Raw genomic sequence first — 19,811 nt, 5'->3', positions numbered from 1 at the left:
TAGGACTATCAATTCTCTTGAGTCCATCCCAATTCCTTGTTGGGTCAATTTTGGAGACTTGGACTCTCTTTCTCAAGAAGAGCCAAGTCAACTTTGCACAAACCAGTGTTTGCAACCACCAATTCATAGATTAAACCATAAAATTGACCCAAATAACAAACACCCATAGTCAATCTACCAATAGATGGCAATACCCATCAATTACCCACACTAGGGTTGAGCCACAACCCTAGCTAATGGGTTTAGCTACTCATGCTTGAAGAAGAAAATAGAGAAATAGATGAAGAACAAGGCATATTAATTAAATGCTAAATGAAAATACAAGAATCTATCGTTAACTTGAAGCTAAGATGCCAAAAATGGCTACAGATGAAGTTCCCACGAGCGCAACTAAGTTCTGGATATATCTGATAACCTAAAAATGATAAATTGTTCTATTTATACTAAGCTGGAAAAACTGGACAAAAATACCCCTGTGGGGTCAGCGCGTGTTGCGTAAAATGGACCGCGGCCGCGCTAGGCTCTTGGACTTTAATTCTGAGTTCTCTGACTTGGGCTCTGCGGATCGTGTAAAATGGACCACGGCCGCGGAGGCAGCTGTCGCGGTTCGCACAACAATGACCGTGAACCACGTTAGCATTTTCCATCTCTCTGAATATCTCTTCCGTGGACCACACAAAAAGGCAGTGCAGCCGCGAAACTTTCCCCGCGGGCCGCGCAGTGTGGACTGCGGTCGCGTTTCTTGAAGCCTGATCTTGCCATCTCTCTAAATCACCTAGTGCGGTCGTATTGCATTTTGTGCGGTCTACACTAGGCTTGTTTGCCCTCAGTTTACTTTGTCTTTGATACTTGAGTAGGTTTCACTCTGTTTGAGCCGATCTTTGACATTTCGTCACTTTGTCGATCAAACCTGCAATCAAGCACAACTTATGAGCCTTTTGGGACTATTTTGTAACGATTTATAATCAAATCATAAGCAAGAAGGAGCATAAAACTCGTTAAAATCTCTACTTATCAGGAACCACAGGGCACGTCTATTACGGCCTGTCTGAGCTCGGGCCGGGACGTCGAGCTCTGTACCATCAAAAGAGGTGCAAAACACGGACGTCTTATTCAGACGACCGCTGGCATACCACTCGGGGACAGCGTCGGCCCATTTCGCCAAAAGAATAAAATCCCTCGCAAAGGGTAGAACTAAAATAATTCGGCAGAGAGCAATACAGGATGAGAGGAAATTCTTCACAATATGGCGCATCGCCGGCATCAATGCCCCACCCTCGGAAGGATTAAAGGGTAAGCAAACCACATCTTCGGCCAAGACTGAAAAGACACAGCGGAGGGCTGTATCGGGGCTCACGCCTCAAAAGGGTAAGAACATACCAAATCTTAAAACGTCGCCTACGGATCCTGCGATGAGGAAGAACTGCTTTACTTCCTTGTTAATTTTTCACTAACCTGTATGCAGACAGCTGGCCAGGACATACAGAAGCTCTAACTCTACACAGAGATCCCTAGGTCTTAAAAAGGGGCTCACCGCGCTCTTTCCCCTCAATCGGGCTTCCGCCCCAAAGAGGGCCTTATCAGCAAGATTATTAGCGGAGCAACGTACCCCCTAGAGGAGGATCCAATAAGGTCGCATGCCTTCTTGTACAGTCCAACGACGAGCGATGATCTTCTTCTAAGGGCTCCGTCCCCTCGGGAGGACCGGGAAACAGCAGACTAAGTCCCGATCGGGAATTATGTACCGGATCGAATAGTCTAAGGAGCCGCGCCCGCGCGGGCCGAGCCCACGACAATGAAACAATGTATGTTCACACCAAGCAATAAAAGGATATCTTTTCAGCATCTTATTCTCCAGACAAGGAAATCTCAAGTATACTCCCGGCAGGGACCCCTCCACCAAATGCATCCCGAAATACTCGGAGACTTAACGTCAACAATTTGGCACTCACACGACTCCAGGGTCGAAAATCTGGCTCATAAATCCCCTACAAGGCAACTCCGAGCTCACGAGATGCGGTCTTCAAGCTTAAACAAACTCGATGGCTCGGAGACTATCATTAATTGCCATGCACTGGAAAACCCGAAACTGTAAGACCCCTAGCGGGCAACCTCGACGTAACCCGATCTATTCTACATTACAACAAAAACTGTAAGACCTTAACATGCATGACAAACTATAAGACTCAACAGTCATGACAAACTATAAGACCTCAACAGGCATGACAAACTGTAAGACCTCAACAGGAATGAAAAACTTTAAGACCTCAACAGGCATGAAAATCCCAAAGTTCAAGCTATACGTCGCATTTGTAATAGTCCTAAAAGGGCATACCCTCGGTGTAGACGCCTAAACTATCACTCGAGATCAAAAATGGCTCCGGCCAAACATATATGACTACGGTCAAAATGGCTGATACAACCAAATTAACGTGATCAGGGACGCCTGATTGTCGCTAAACAAAAATTGCAGGCCACTACTTCGAATATACTTCGGAAAGAACTGGTTAAAATAGACTTCCCTCAACAGGCAAAAACGAGCTTCAACCATGTTAGCTCAAAATCACAAGGCTTCGACCTACTCAGCCTACGAGCTATGAACCTTCCGAGGTGCTCAAACATCGCCGATAACGACTTGAAATCGAGGTTCTTCCAAAGCCGATGACAGGTCAGGCAAAATTATTTCAAAAGACCTTAACGAGCGGAAAACAAAGCCTACAAAAAGCCTACGGGCAAAACAGTGTAAGAGCCATTGTCGCCAGCCAAAAGAGCCTCCGAGCCGCACATTGAAAGGTCTCTTTGACCAAACAACGTAAGAGTCATTGTCGCCAGCTTAAAAATTGACAACTTGAGGATTAAAATGAGCTCGAATCGTAACCAGATTCGGAGACCAGATCCAAAATAGTTAACTATGCAAGCCTCCAAGCCACATATTGAAAGATCTTAATGACCAAAACAGCGTAAGAGGCACTATCGCCGATCTGAAAATACTTAAGGGTCAATTAAAGCTCGAGTCGCAATGCGACTCAGAGACTGGACCCAAAATAGTTAAACTGCAACATGCCTAAGGGCCCAGTATAAATGCTAATGTTGACCAGCCAAGTGAGCCTCTGGTCCACGCGTCTGTAAGGTCACTTTGACCCGAAGCACAAAAGGCCATCGTTGCCCCCTATACATGCAGGAAAGAACTTTAGGTTCAATTAAAGCTCGAATCGCAATGCGACTCGGAGACTGGAACCAGAATAGTTGAAACAGCCAAACGCCCTAGGGAAAGAAATAAAAACCATCATCGCCAGTCCAAACAAACGCAAAACTCGAGGGTGAATTAAGCTCGAGTCGGAACCCGACTCGGAGACTGAACCCGAAGATGGTTAAAGCACGTAAGCCTAAGGGCAAATCCTGGGTCGAATCGACCCAATTGAAACTCTAACGAGCAGAAATACAAAAGATACAAGCTGTAGGGTTCCCCCTCTTATTTCTACATATTGACGACGGAGCGCAATCTCGGCCTACGTCATATAATAAAAGCTATATATATACACAACAAAGAAGGCAGTGAATGCTCATTCCGCTTTTTTTCCTGGCAGTTATAGCCCGGCGGTCTCCTCCTCATCATCGGACAGTAGGAACTTGGCATCGTACTCCTCTCCTTTGGCTTGCTCGATCTCCCCCGAGAGATCAAAGCCCTTGGCATGAATCTCCTCAAGGATTTCCCTCCGGGATCTGCACCTCACGTACTCCTTGATATTGTTTACACGATCAAGGGTCTTCTTCAGCTCAGCTTTACCAGTGGCAGCTCTTCTTGAATAAGCCGACATTTTCTGTCCCGCCCTGGTATTATTCATCACAACCTCGGCCCATACATTCACCACCTCAGTTTTTGCCCTTGATATCTCAGATGAGAGTCTCACGATCATCTTCGCCCTAGCAGAATCATTCACACGGGCGGCCTAAGTTTGCACCTCAAGAGCGGAAGCCCCGGCCTGAGCCCTCTCTTTGGCCTCAGAATGGGCATTCATATGCGCCTACAGCTCGAAAAATTCTTGTTTGTCTTTGCCAACCTCACCTCAGAGTTGTTCCAGCTCATCCGCCTTATCATTCAACTGAAATAGCAACACATCAAGACGGCGAGGCAAAAAGGGAATACAGGCTAGCATGAGATGCAGGATACCTATTTCTCCAAGAGGGCCTCCCAGGCCCGACTCTGGTCCACCTCACGCCGTAAAGAGACGAGCTCGCTTTCCTTTGCCGCACAAAGAAGTTTGAGGGATTTCTCCCTATTTCGAGCATCCCGCAACTAGGTCTCGCAATGAAGTAGTTCGGCTTTGAGCCTATCAAAAGCCTGAGAAAGCATTGAGCCTTGCCGAAGGGAGCGCAGGGCTAGAACATCCTTACAGCGGTCGAAACTCACCATAAGGCCAAAGTGCTGAGCCTCGCCGAAGGCCGAAGCAACGTCCGACGATGCACCAATCCCAAAAGGTTGTCGGTCGGCCGAATTACTTCCCCTTAACCGCTACGAAGAAGGCGCCTCACCACAAGCCTTCTTGCACCCCAGAGCATCTTTCCTTTTACCAGCATTCCTTGACCTCGGGGCCAGAAATCTCTCCTCCTCCCTTGGGGAACTCGATCTCGCTTCGAAAGGACTCCCGACACCTGCAACAGATAGATCATATGAGCCAGCAAGAAGGAAGCCACCTCTTAGGGGGGCAGAACGCCAGGAACCTACCATGATGCTTCGCTTCCCATCTCCCTTTTGATAGATCTCGCCACCGGCGCCTATTGTAGGTCGAGCAAGCTGCTAGCCTATTTGACCATTCGGCTAAATTAGGGACCTTGCCAGCAACCAATGAGTTGCTATAAACAAAAAAGCAGAGAGAAGGGCTGATAGAATAAAAGTTCCTTTTATACATTGGCAAAGAGAAGAAACGTCTTTACACTATTTCTTTCCGGGGGGGGGGGCACATGAGGCAAAAAGGAAGGTATACAAAAAGGGCTTGGAGAGTACTCCTCGCCACTATCGTCTTCACCCTTATCAGGGGAAATCAAGAGCGCCAATCTTCCCTCCACAGCACGAGCCTCCTCCAAATCAATAGACAACTCGAAGCCTCTAGCCTCGAGTTCTTCCAGGGTCTCCCTCTTCGCCTCCGCTTTGGCATACTCGACAGCTCAAATTAGTCTCTACTTAGCTGCCATGGACATGTCACAAACCATTGTATGCGCTGTGGTCGCATCCACCTTATAAGCGGAAGCATCTCGTTTGACCTCAGACTTAGCCGCGGCCAAAGTAACAATCTCCCTACGAGTGTCCGTGAGAAGATCCCGGGATATCACCAATTCCCCGGCCACAATCTCGTTTCGCTCTTTTATCCCGGAGATCTCCGCTTTCAACTAACTAATCCGTGGGTCACTCTGCTCGACCTAAGGGAGAATGGAAAGTCAATGAATATATTAATTCAAAACATGTGTGAATACGAGGTAAAAGCAGCCCAAAGTTCTCCCAAATCTTTGTCTCTCCGGGCAAAACGAGCCTCCGAGTCCTGTAGCTTTGAAGCGATGTTCTTATGCTCCTTCTTGTGGCAAAAAAGTTCCCCGCGGAGCCGAAGAATGGCATGGCCATACATATCCTTACACTGCGGCACAATGGGAAAGTTAATAAAGACGACGAATAATGCCTGAGAGCAAAAAGAAAAACTCAAGGGACAACTATCATCTGTTGCATGGACTTCTCTGTGATTTAACAGCGCCAGAAATATCGAGATCAGCCTGTCGATTACACCATTAAAAATGTTGGCAATAAAATCTCCCCCTTTGAGAGGAGTCCCAACTGTGAAGCCGATCATCCTTTTGGCATCCCTCAGCTCCCCTGATGAAACCGAAAAGTTCAAAATGAAGTCATTCGGTTCACCAATTTCTCCAAGTGGCAACCCACATTCCTGGAAGGCCCCGAGCTCCGGTCCCTCAAGATCAATGCCAACGGTCCTCCTAGCAGAAGCTACATCGAATCCAGCCATGCGATTCGAAGCTACATCAGCATACTCTTCAAGGACTCTCGGCTCATCAGCCCAGCCGGAGCCAGCCGTTCCGGACTTAGCAGCCTTCGATCGGGATGCCTACAAATTTCTCGCACTGGACCTTGTTCTCCTCCTCAACGAACGATGATCAGGATTAGACCCGGAGGTTAGAGCAATAGTCCCATCAGGTCAGGCAACGACTACCCTACTTTTCCTTTTCTTGTTCATACCAGGCTCCAAGGCCTCTACTTTACCATCAGGGGCGACCTCATCTACATATTCTTGCCAAGACCTGCACCAGCACAATAACCGCAATACGTTTTTGCTATGGGCTCGGAAGGAAATACAAAATACAAAGCACAGGCGATAAAGGAACCTCACCATGATTCTTGGTCACCCAACGCTCCTTAGCCAGGACGGTCCAAGATCGAACGTGGTATGGGAACTTCTCGCTCAAACGCCTGATTCATCCTGACAAATCTAGGACCACCTCTGGATGGCAAGCAGCGGCTGCAGAAAGCATAAAGAGGTTATTGTGACGAACTAAAGAGTAGTCGAGAAGCGGTTAAAGGGAAATTCGTTAACGTCGGGTATTCTATTGCTCTGGAAAGGGCATTCTCTGAGCCGGGATGATGTCCGAGGTCTTCACTCGGATAAACCTGCTCATCCATCCTCAATCCTTCCCCCTCATCAATGCTCGTGAAAAATTATTTTTGGTACGGTGGCAGAGCTTGTTTATGCCTCGATATAGCTAAGGGCGGTACAGTCTGATCAGATGATTAAGGGTTAAAACCTCACCTTCAACCCCTTCGGTGAAATATCTAAGCATTAACACTATCCTCCAAAAGGATGGGTAGATTTGACCAAGTGTCACCTGGTATCGGGCGCAGAAGTCAAGAATAACCAGGTCAATTTCCAAGGGAGGAGATTCGACGGATTTATCAGGGCCCAGGGTGAATGGGTAAGTGTATATATAAAGGAAGCTAGCCTTGAAGTTAGTAATATTATCATTGGGAACGGGAATTTCTACCTCCACCGCCTTGCTCCATCGGCAATCCTCCTCACCTTGCTAACATCGGTCACGATGCTAACATATCGAGACACGTGCTCACACCGGCCCGGCGTAGATGAGGGAGTATCGATGTCAAAATCCTTCGACGTGTCAAGATTAGGTAGGGTACATTGCTCTAAAGTGGGAACCGATCTGTTTTCTCCCTCAGGTAATCGGGACGACGATGCAGTATCGTTCCGTCGGGGAACCGTCCTAGAAGTCCTAGCCATGTAAAATGGTAGAAACCCTTCTATGAAAAGAGGAAAGGAGGTCAAATAACAAAATTCTGACTCGCAGGCTTGTAAAAAGGGTGAATATGGGAAGTATCTAGCAACCAGTGCATTTATAGGAATCGCTAGGGAAGCAGAAGAGACGATGGCAGTTAGTGGGTTTCTCGATCAGCGCATCTGACGACGACCCTACACGATTCACTAGGGCATGACATTTAATGCTCTTAGATGGTTGATGTCATGGAAATAATGACCTCGAGACAACGATTCAATATCGTTTCCTATTACTTCGTTCTAGGAAACGTGGAGACTATCTGTATGCGGTGAAATCAGGGGGATCTATTTCCCGCCATTAAGGTTCATTCGGTAAGTCATGTCAGCATCTCGAGGCTGTAGGATTACGATCGAGCTCCCTCCCTCAAGGATCATCCGCGACCCTACAGAGATTCCAAGGATAAGGAATCTGTCTGCGACCCAACGAAGGTTCCGAAGATGGGGGATTCCCGAGGCAAGCGGCTATATTCAATAGATACCCGTACTTTGCCTAGCCGTCCCATCCCCATGTCTTTACATTCAATACACTTTGTACTATATGGTATTCCCTCTCCTATATAAGGGAATCCATGCCACTTTGTAAAGGGCTGATGTTGCTCCATTTTCACCACAAATGCAATAATATCTCTTTCTCTCTCTCTCCGTCCCTCTCTCTCTCTCTCTTTTCTTTCTAAATTGCTTATTCTTACTGGCCCGATGCCACCTTTATATCCATCGTTCTCTTACTTTTTCTTCATTATATAGCTTAGTATTGGCCGTAAAGATCCTTGCTTAATTATATCCTCAGTTATTATCCCATTCTCGACTATCTCCGATAGCTCGAACTTGACCCTGACGTCGACCCCGAGGTCCACCATCGATCAGACCTATACCCAGGTAGCAGGCCCCTCGGTTCGATTACTATCTCATTTTTGCTAGCCTTTTATCATTAAACTCCATATTATTAGTATCAACTGCTCTAACAACTAGCTCGGGAATAGATCACGTATTTTTAGAATCCCATTTATAAATTTAATTGTTGTTACCATTTTCGCGGTAAATAATTTAGAATTGGTAAAAGTTTTGTGGAGTAATCATGATTTAAAAGAGGCTACGTGGGAGGTCGAGGAAGATATGAGAAAGAAATATCCATACTTATTTGAGGAAAGAGGTATGTGAACCTAAGTTTGGTTTGACATTTATATTTCATTTATTAAATAAAAGTTAGCAAGTGTTTCTGTCCTTCCTAGATTATACTTAGTTGTTGTAGTAATTTAGTTTATGTCGTTGTGTATTTAATTCATTAAAGTGATTTACTTGTCCTAGAGTTGTTGTGCTTTAGATTCTTGTTAGTTATTGTGGTACCTCTGTGACGACCCGACCAGTCATCTCATTAGCTACCGCTCTTATTTTCCCATTTCTGCTACTTTATGCTTTGTTTATCTGTGTTATGTGGTATCGGGTTGGTCGGATCAAATTTGGAATGATTTTGGTAAGGTTTGAGATACTTAGTCTCTTTTAAGGAAGGTTAAGTTGAAAAAGTCAACCGGATGTTGACTTATGTGTTAGAGGGCTCGGATGTGAGTTTCGATGATTCATATAGTTTCGGGAGGTGATTTGGGACTTAGGAGCGTGATCAGAATGAGTTTTGGAGGTTCGGAGTAGATTTAGGCTTGAATAGGCAAAAATGGATTTTGGCGATTTCTAGTTGGTAGGTGAGATTTTGATCTAAGGGTCAAAATAGAATTCCGAGAGTTGCAATAGTTCCATTGTGTCAGTTGGGATGTGTGTGCAAAAGTTTAGGTCTTTCGGACGTGGTTTGGTTGGGTTTTTGATCAAAAGCAGAATTCGGAAGATTTTTAGAAACTTAGGCTTGAATCCGATGTGTTTTAGTTAATTTGATGTTGTTTGAGGTGTTTTGAAGATTGGAACAAGTTTGAATAAGGTTTTGGGATATGTTGGTGCCTTTGGTTGAGGTCCCGAGGGCCTCGGGTGAGTTTGGAGTGGTCTATCGGGCCAATTCATGAAGTTGGAGCCTACAGAAAATTGTAGGTCAGTGCTGCAGAAAAGAGACCTTCGCGTTCGCGAGAGGGTCCTCGCATTCGCTAAGGGTCAGTCGAGGAAGGTGGAAATTAATCCTTCGCGTTTGTGATGAGATCTCCGCGTTCATGAAGGGATGGTCGTAGGTGCATCGCGTTCATGGGTGTGTAGTCACGTTCGCATAGAAGGACTTGAGAGGCTGAGCTTCAGTGGAATTAACTCATTGCATTCGCGATGGATGGAACGCATTCGCGAAGGTCCATCTAGGTAAAGCATCGCATTCGGGAGGGTTTGGTTGCGATCACGTAAGAGGAAAATTGGTCAAAGTTAAGTTGTTCTTCAAGAACGCGAGGCTTTGACCGCGTTCGCGAAGAAGGACTTTCAGGCCTGGGCAGAAGGTTTAAAAGGTCGTGTCTTGTACGCGAATGTGGGGTTTATTTCCTCCATATTTGGTCGTTTTTGGAGCTTTTTGAAGGTGATTGAAGAGGGGTTCAAGGGGAAACATTTGGAGGTAAGAATTTTGGACTTAAAACTTGATTCTATTGTGAAATCTACCTAATAAATCATGGAATCTAAGCCTAAAATTGAGAAATTAGGGCTTGAGATTAATAGACTTTAAATGAGGATTTGAGGGGTCATTTGGACTCCGATTTTAGTGTTCTTGATATGTATAGACTCGTGGAAGAATAAGGATTCCGATGATGTAATTTTTATCAAGTTTCGAGACATGGGCCCAGGGGTCGAGTTTGGCCAATTTCGAGATTTTTGGTATTATTTGATTGTTTTCGCTTGGGCTTCGTTGCCTAATCATATTTTGATGCCTTGATTCTGATTTTGGATAGAATTCGATGTGAGTGAAGGCCGTTCGAGGGGCAAACGCATTGCGTAGTAGTATTTTCACCGATTTGAGGTAAGTAACCATTGTAAATCTGGAACTGAGGGTACAAAAGCCCCGGTATTTGACTTGTTTTGATAAACGCGGTGACGCACATGCTAGGTGACGAGCGTGTGGGCGTGCACCGGTAGGGATTGTGACTTAGTCCATCCTGTACCTACAACTAAGCCGCGTATTTGATTCGAAAATATTATATTATTTCCTATTTTGGATATTTATACTGTATTATGGGATGTATGCCATGTTTGGGACCTTGTGCCGACCTGTAAAAACCCTTAGGGGCATTTTGGCTGTTTTTCCTCACTTTACTTGCTAAAAGCATATCCTCGGTCATGTTTTACCTATTTAAATGTTTAAAACCGGGTTTATCTTTCCACTTCTAAATGAGAGGACTATTCAGACTGAGTTCCCTAATTTCCACTGTTGTGCCAGAGAAGCTGTGAGGTTAATGAGTGAGAGAAGTTGAGAACCTAACTGTGAGGATATTTATTTATGTGAGTTATGGATCGGGCTGCATGGCGCAATGATACTTATATGGATCGGGCTGCACGCCCCAACGATATATATATATATATATTAGATCGGGTTGCGCGCCGCAGCGATATGACGCTTGGGCTGTAGGAGGCCCTTCGGAGTCTACACATCCCTAGTGAGCATAGTCGACTATAAATTATGGATTGGGCTGCACGCTGCAGCGGTTATTATGATTTCTATTATTACGAGATATTAAAGAGACCGAGTGATGAGAGTTGAGTCATGAGTGACTGAGAGGCTGCCCGAGAGGCCATATTTTGAGTGACTCCTTGCCCGAGGGGCTCAGTTACGATGTTTTCACTGATTTCTCACTTCTTTTAAATAAGCCTCTATTGGAAATATTGCTAAGCATATGATTTCAAGTGTTTAAACTAAAAATGTTGACTTTATGACGAAACTAGTTTTATACTGTAAAGTTGATCCGTTATTTTGTTGTTTATTCAGTATATGATTTTGAACTGCTCATCACTGCTTTCATTCCTTATTTACCTTAGTTACTTACTGAGTTGGCATACTCACATTACTTCCTGCACCTTGTGTGCACATCTAGGTGCTCGAGCGGCCGAGTGAGGGTCTTCAGCTGATTCAGTGTTTGCCAGAGATTTCCAGGTAGCTGCATGGCATCCGTATCCCTGTTTTCTCCTCCCTATCATGTTATTTTTCCACATTTTCTAGGCTTGTGATGTAGTAGATGCTCAGACATATATTAGAGGCTCTAGGCTCGTAACATCAGATATTTGGGGATGTGTAGCCTTCATGTTTATTTGACATTCCGCGTATGAAATTGTGTTTTAAATACTTATTATGAAAAATTGGTATCTAAATCTGTGATTGAAGTGGTTTTTATAAAAGAAACTTGTTGTAGTTAATGGTTTGGGTTGACTTGCCTAGTAATGTGATAGGTGCCATCACGACCGGGTAACTGGGGTTGTAACAAGTTGGTATCAGAGCCTATGTTACATAAGTCTCACGAGTCATGAGCCGGTTTAGTAAAGTCTCGCGGATCAGTACGAAGACGTCTGTATTTAACCTCTATAGGCTGCAGAACCTTTAGGAAAATCTTCATATTCTTGAAATTCTTGTCATGCGAATCTGTTGATCCGATTCCATTGTCTCACAGATGGTGAGGACACGTGCTACCATGCAGGGTGTACAACCACCAGTTGGGGCCACCAGGGGCCGAGGACACGGCCGAGGCCGTGGTAGGGGCAAAGCAGCTAGGGCAGCACCTACAGATCCACCAGCTGCCCCCATTCAGGATCAGGCCAGTTGTGGATGCTACATCAGCACCAGCTCAGGCACCAGTTGTGCCTATTATGATTCCAGGCCTTCAGGAGGCTTTAGCTCAGATCTTATCAGTGTGTACCGATTTGGCTCAGCTGGTCTCAGTTACTACGGCCGCAACTACTTCTTAAGCCGGGGGAGGCACCCAAACTCTCGTTACTTGCACACCTGAGTAGGTTGTGCAGGGACTTCAGACACCGGGGGGCACCTCCAGCCCAGCCAGTTGCACCAGCTCAGGAGTTTGTGGTACCAGTTATGCCAGACAATGAGCATCGTCAACTAGAGAGGTTTGGTAGACTCAAACCTCTGACTTTTAGCGGTGTAGAGGGCGAGGATGCCTAGGGGTTCTTAGATAAGTGCCAAAGGATGCTTCGTACAATGGGGATTCTAGAGACCCTTGGTGTAGCTTTTACCACCTTTCAGTTTTCTGGGGCTGCCTTCACTTGGTGGGAGGCGTATGAGAGGCGTAGGCTTGTTGGTGCGGCGCCCCTTACTTGGCAGCAGTTCTCTGTTCTCTTTCTAGAGAAGTATGTGCCACAGTCTCACCGAGAGGAGTTGCACAGGCAGTTCGAGCAGTTGCGTCAGAGAGAGATGACTGTGACACAGTATGAGATGCGGTTCTCCGAGTTAGCCCGTTATGCGGTTTGGTTGGTTCCCATAGATATAGAGAGGATTATGAGGTTTGTTGATGGTCTCACATATCAGCTTCGGATTCTCATGACTAGGGAGAGGGTGACAGGTGCTACATTCAAGGAGGTTGTTGATATCGCCCATGAGATTGAGTCGGTTAGCCGCTAGGAGCGAGAGGAGAAGAAGGCCAAGAGGCCTCGGGGATCTGGTAGCTTTAGTAGTGCTCTTTCGAGGGGCCAGTTCCAGCAGGGCAGAGGTCGCCCATACAGGCAGGCTTATTAGCTCGCCCAGGTTATCGTGGGGCACCATCGGGTTATGGTTCTCACAGTTCTCATCAGGGCTACTCATCACTCAGTGCTCTTCCATCCTAGAGTTCGTCCCGAGCTCCATCAGTGTAGGGTTCTTCCATGCCAATTCATTCTACTGGTCACTTCGGTGCCAAGGGTTCCCTTCAGTCCCCATCTCCAGCACAGGGGAGTTGTTACGAGTGTGGAGAGTTTGGGCATATGAGGAGGCATTGTCCTCAACTTCGTGATGGTCAGTCTCAGTAGAGGGATCAGCCTTCGACTTCTGCTCCAGTTACTTCACCACCCTCCCAGCCAGCTAGGGGTGGAAGTCAGTCAGCTAGGGGTCTCCCTAGAGGGGGAGGTCGATCAGGTGGTGGTCAGACCCATTTCTATGCCCTCCCAGGTAGACTAGATGTTGCTGTTTTAGATGCCGTGATTTCAGGTATTGTTTTAGTCTGCCACAGAGATGCCTCTGTATTATTTGATCCCGGTTTCACCTTTTCTTATGTGTCATCATACTTTGCCTATTATTTGGATATGCCCCGTGAGTCTCTTGTTTCACCTGTTCATGTATCTACTCCAGTGGGTGATACTGTTGTTGTAGACCGTGTGTACCCATCGTGTGTGGTGACTATTGGGGGTCTAGAGACCCGAGTGGATCTTTTACTATTATGTACGGTGGATTTCAATATCATTTTGGGCATGGATTGGCTATCTCCGTGTCATGCGATTCTGGATTGTCATGCCAAGACAGTCATATTGGCTATACCGGGTGTGCCACAGATTGAGTGGCGAGGTTTGACTGATTATGTTCCCAGTAGAGTGATCTCATTCTTGAAGGCCCAGCCTATGGTTGGGAAGGGTTGCCTTTCATATCTAGCATTTGTGAGGGATGTCGGAGCTGAGACTCCCAACATTGATTCTCTTCTAGTTGTGAGGGATTTTCCCGATGTGTTTCTTGCAGACCTGCCGGGCATGCCACCAGACAGGGATATTGATTTTGGAATTGACCTGGTGCCGGGCACTCAGCCCATTTCTGTTCTATCGTATCGTATGGCACCATTGGAGTTGAAGGAATTAAAAGAGCAGCTTCAGGAACTCCTCGATAAGGTGTTCATTCGGCCTAGTGTGTCACATTGGGGTGCGCCGGTTCTATTTGTGAAGAAGAAGAATGATGGCACTATGAGAATGTGCATTGATTATAGGCAATTAAACAAAGTAACAATTAAGAACAAGTATCCCTTGCCTCACATTGATGATCTATTTGACCAGTTTTAGGGAGCGAGAGTGTTCTCCATGATCAGATTATCACCAGTTGAAGATCAGGGACTCGGATATTCTTAAGACATCTTTCAGGACCCGATATGGTCATTATGAGTTCCTGGTGATGTCTTTTGGGCTAACCAATGCCCTAGCAGTGTTCATGCATTTAATGAACAGCGTGTTCCGGCGTTATCTTGATTCGTTTGTCATTGTCTTCATTGACGATATGCTGGTGTATTCGCATAGTCAGGAGGAGCACGCGGAGCATTTGAGAGTTGTGTTGCAGAGATTGAGGGAGGAGAAGCTTTATGCAAAATTCTCCAAGTGAGTTTTGGCTCAGTTCAGTGGCTTTCTTGGGGTACGTGTTGTCCAGCGAGGGTATTCAGGTTGATCCAAAGAAGATAGAGGCAGTTCAGAGTTGGTCCAGACTGTCCTCAGCCACAGAGATTCGCAGCTTTCTTTGTTTGGCAGGCTATTATCGCCGGTTTGTTCAGGGATTTTCATCTATCGCATCGCCCTTGACCAAGTTGACTTATAAGGGTGCTTCATTTGTATGGTCAGATGAGTGTGAAGAGAGCTTTCAGAAGCTCAAGGTAGCTTTGACCACAGCTCCAGTGTTGGTTTTTCCATCAGCTTCAGGTTTATATAATGTGTATTGAGATGCTTCGAGAGTTGGGATTGGATGTGTGTTGATGCAGGAGGGTAGAGTTATTGCTTATGTTTCTCGTCAGTTGAAGACCCATGAGAAGAACTACCCCGTTCATGATTTGGAGTTGGCTACCATAGTTCACGCATTGAAGATTTGGAGGCATTACTTATATGGCATGTCTTGTGAGGTGTTCACTGATCATCGCCAGTCTCCAACACTTATTCAAGCAAAAGGATCTTAATTTGAGGCAGGGGATATGGTTGGAGTTGCTTAAGGATTATGATATCACTATATTGTACCATCCAGGGAAGGCCAATGTGGTGGATGATGCTTTGAGCTGAAAGGCAATGAGTATGGGGAGTTTGGCATATATTCCAGTTGGGGAGAGACCTCTTGCAGTTGATGTTCAGGCATTGGACAATCCGTTCGTGAGGTTAGATGTTTCGGAGCCCAGTCGGGTGTTGGCTTGCGTGGTTTCTCGATCTTCCTTATATGATCTCATCAGAGAGCGCCAGTATGATGATCTACATTTGCTTGTCCTTAAGGACAGAGTTCAACATGATGATGCTAGAGATGTGACCATTGGTGGTGATGGGGTGTTGAGGATGCAGGGCCAGATTTGTGTGCCCAATGTAGATGGGCTTCAGGAGTTGATCCTGGAGGAGGCCCATAGCTCGTGATATTCCATTCATCCGGGTGCCGCAAAGATGTATCATGATTTGAGGCAACATTATTGGTGGAGAAGAATGAAGAAAGACATTGTGGGATTTGTAGCTCGATGTCTCAATTGTCAGCGGGTGAAATATGAGCATCAGAGACCGGGTGGCTTGCTATAGCAGATGGATATTCCCGAGTGGAAGTGGGAGAGGATCACTATGGACTTTGTAGTTGGACTTCCATGGACTTTGAGGAAGTTCGATGCTATTTGGGTGATTGTGGATCGGCTGACCAAGTCCGCGCACCTCATTCTGGTGTGTACTACCTATTCTTCAGAGCGATTGGTAGAGATTTATATCCGGGAGATTGTTCGTTTGCATGGTGTCCCAGTTTCCATCATATCAAATAGGGGCACTCGGTTTACTTCGCAGTTTTGGAGGTCTGTGCAGCAAGAGTTGGGTACTCAGGTTGAGTTGAGCATAACGTTTCACTCTCAGATGGATGGACAGTCCAAGCGCACTATTCAGATATTGGAGAACATGTTGCGTGCTTGTGTCATTGATTTCGGAGGGTCATGGGATCAGTTTCTACCGCTTGTAGAGTTTGATTATAACAACAACTACCAGTCGAGTATTCAGATAGCTCCATATGAGGCTTTGTTTGGGAGACGGTGTAGATCTCTGGTTGGTTGGTTCGAGCCCGGTGAGGCTAGGCTACTAGGGACAGACTTGGTGCAGGATGCCTTAGAAAAGGTGAAGGTGATTTAGGAGAGGCTTCGTACAGCGCAGTCGAGACAAAATAGCTATGATGATAGGAAGGTTCGGGATGTGTCCTACATGGTTGGCGAGAAGGTTTTGTTGAAGGTTTCACCCATGAAGGGTGTTATGAGATTTGGGAAGAAAGGGAAATTGAGTCTGCGGTTCATTGGGCCTATTGAGGTGCTTTGGAGGATTGGGGAGGTGGCTTATGAGCTTGCTTTGCCACCCAACTTGTCAAACGTGCATCCGATATTTCATGTTTCTATGCTCCAGAAGTATGTTGGGGACCTGTCTCATGTTCTAGATTTCAACACGGTTCAGCTGGATGGTGACTTGACTTATGATGTGGAGCCAACAGCTATTTTGGAGCGCTAGGTTTGAAAGTTGAGGTCGAAGGATATAGCTTCAGTGAAAGTGCAGTGGAGAGGTCAGCCCATGGAGGAGGCTACTTGGGAGACCGAGCAAGAGATGCGGAGCAGATATCCTTATCTGTTTGGGGCTTCAGGTATGTTTCTTGACTCGTTCGAGGAAGAACGTTTGTTTAAGTTGGGGAGGATGTGACAACCCATCCAGTCGTCTCATGAGTTACCGCTTTGTTTTCCCCATTTCCACTTCTTTATGCTTTGTTTATCCGTGTTATGTGGTATCGGGTTGGTCGGATCGAATTCGGAATGATTTTGGTAAGGTTTGAGACATTTAGTCTCTTTTAAGGAAGGTTAAGTTAGAAAAGTCAACCGGATGTTGACTTATATGTTAGAGGGCTCGGATGTGAGTTCCGATGATTCGGTTAGTTTCGGGAGGTGATTTGGGACTTAGGAGCGTGATCAGAATGAGTTTTGGAGGTCCGGAGTAGATTTAAGCTTGAATAGGCGAAAATGGATTTTTGGCAATTTCCGGTTGGCAGGTGAGATTTTGATCTAGCGGTCGAAATGGAATCCGAGAGTTGCAGTAGTTCCGATGTGTCAGTTGAGATGTGTGTGCAAAATTTTAGGTCATTCGGACGTGGTTTGGTTGGATTTTTGCTCAAAAGCGGAATTCGGAAGATTTTTAGAAACTTAGGCTTGAATTCGATGTGTTTTAGTTGATTTGATGTTGTTTGAGGTGTTTTGAAGATTGGAACAAGTTTGAATGAAGTTTTGGGATATGTTGGTGCCTTTGGTTGAGGTCCCGGATGCCTCGGGGTGAGTTTTGGGTGGTCTATCGGGCCAATTCATGAAGTTGGAACCTATAAAAAATTATAGATCAGTACTGCAGAAAAGAGACTTTCGCGTTTGCGAGAGGGTCCTCGCATTCGCGAAGGGTCAGTCGAGAAAGGTGGAAATTAAGCCTTCGTGTTCGCGATGAGGTCTCCGTATTCGCGAAGGGTTCGGCGTAGGTGCATCGCGTTTGCGGGTGTGTAGTCGCGTTCGCGTAGAAGGAATTGAGAGGCTGAGTTTCAGTGGAATTAACTCATCGCGTTCGCGATGGATGGAACGCATTCGCGAAGGTCCGTCTAGGTAAAGCATCGCGTTCGCGAGGGTTTGGTCGCGATCGCATAAGAGGAAAATTGGTCAAAGTTAAGTTGTGCTTCACGAACGCGAGGCTTTGACCGCGTTCGCAAAGATGGATTTTCAGGCCTAGGCAGAAAGTTTAAAAGGTCGTCTTGTCCGCGAATGTGGAGTTTATTTCCTCCATAGTTGGTCGTTTTTGGAGATTTTTGAAGGAGATTGAAGAGGGGTTCAAGGGAAACATTTGGAGGTAAGAATTTTGGAGTTAAAACTCGATTCTATTGTGAAATCTACCTAATAAATCATGGAATCTAAGCCTAAAATTGAGGAATTAGGGCTTAAGATTAATAGACTTTAATGAGGATTTTATGGGGTCATTTGAACTCCGATTTTAGTGTTCTTGATATGTATAGACTCGTGGGAGGATAAGGATTCTGGTGATGTAATTTTTATCGAGTTTCGAGATGTGGGCCCAGGGGTCGAGTTTGGACAATTTCGAGATTTTTGGTATTATTTGATTGTTTTCGCTTGGGCTTCGTTCCCTTAGTATATTTTGATGTCGTGATTCTGATTTTGGATAGATTCGACACGAGTGGAGTCCAATTCGAGGGCCAAAGTCATCGCAAAGTAGTATTTTCACCAGTTTGAGGTAAGTAACCATTGTAAATCTGGAACTGAGGGTACAAAACCCCCGGTATTTGACTTGTTTTGATAAACGCGGTGATGCACATGCTAGGTGACGAGCGTGTGGGTGTGCACCGGTAGGAATTGTGACTTGGTCCATCCCGTAGCGACCATTAAGCCGTGTATTTGATTTGGAAATATTATATTATTCCGTATTTTGGATATTTATACTATATTATGGGTTATAGCCATGTTTGGGGCCTTGTGCGACCTATAGAAACCCTTAGGGGTATTTTGGTTGTTTTTCCTCACTTTACTTGATAAAAGCATATCCTCAGTCATGTTTTACCTGTTTAAATGTTTAAAACTGGTTTTATCTTTCCACTTCTAAATGAGAGGACTATTCGGATTGAGTTCCCTAATTTGTGTGAGGTTAATGACTGAGAGAAGTTGAGAAACTAACTGTGAGGATATTTATATATGTGAGTTATGGATCGGGCTGCATGCTGCAACGATACTTATATGGATCGGGCTGCATGCCACAACGATATATATATTGGATCGGGCTACGCGCCGCAGCGATATGATGCTTGGGTTGTAGGAGCCCATCTGGAGTCTACATACCCCCAGTGAGCGTAGTCGACTATAAATTATGGATCGGGCTGCACGTCGCAGTGGTTATTATGATTTCTATTATTACGAGATATTAAAGAGACTGAGTGACGAGAGTTGAGTCACAAGTGACTGAGAGGCTGCCCGAAAGGCTATATTTTGAGTGATTCCTTGCCCAAGGGGCCCAGTTACGATGTTTTCACTGATTTCACCCTTCTTTTAAATAAGCCTCTATTGGAAATATTGCTAAGTATATAGTTTCAAGTGTTTAAACTGAAAATGTTGATTTAATGACGAAACTAGTTTTAAACTGTAAAGTTGATCTGTTATTCTGCTGTTTATTCAGTATATGCTTTTGAACTGCTCGTCACTGCTTTCAGTCCTTATTTACCTTAGTTACTTACTGCGTTGGCGTACTCACATTACTCCCTGCACCTTGTGTGCAGATCCAGGTGCCCGAGCAATCGAGTGAGGGTCTTCAGCTGATTCAGCGTTTGCCGAAGATTTCTAGGTAGCTGCATGGCGTCCGCAACCCTGTTTTCTCCTCCCTATCTTGTTATTTTTCCGTATTTTCTAGGCTTGTGATGTAGTAGATGCTCAGACATATATTAGAGTCTCTAGACTCATGACACCAGATATTTGGGGCTGTGTAGCTTTCATGTTTATTTGACATTCCGCGTATGAAATTGTGTTTTAAGTACTTATTATGAAAATTTGGTATCTAAATTTGTGATCGAAGTGGTTTCTATAAAAGAAACTTGTTGTG

At 45.4% G+C, this 19,811-nt stretch overlaps 1 long non-coding RNA gene across 1 annotated transcript in view; it reads left to right on the top strand.

The window, feature by feature from the left end:
• Positions 1-19,811, top strand: part of LOC138886916 (uncharacterized) — a 45,781-nt gene extending 25,970 nt beyond the window's left edge. Inside the window, exons 3-4 of the long non-coding RNA XR_011405873.1 lie at positions 11,345-11,403; positions 19,492-19,811. This is a non-coding gene — a long non-coding RNA (uncharacterized lncRNA). The remainder of the gene's footprint in view (positions 1-11,344; positions 11,404-19,491) is intronic.

Source organism: Nicotiana sylvestris, chromosome 3 (assembly GCF_000393655.2).
Source record: "Nicotiana sylvestris chromosome 3, ASM39365v2, whole genome shotgun sequence".
Lineage (NCBI taxonomy): Eukaryota > Viridiplantae > Streptophyta > Magnoliopsida > Solanales > Solanaceae > Nicotiana > Nicotiana sylvestris.
Note: the sequence above shows the minus strand (reverse complement) of the source record. Positions and strands in the feature narration are given on the sequence as shown.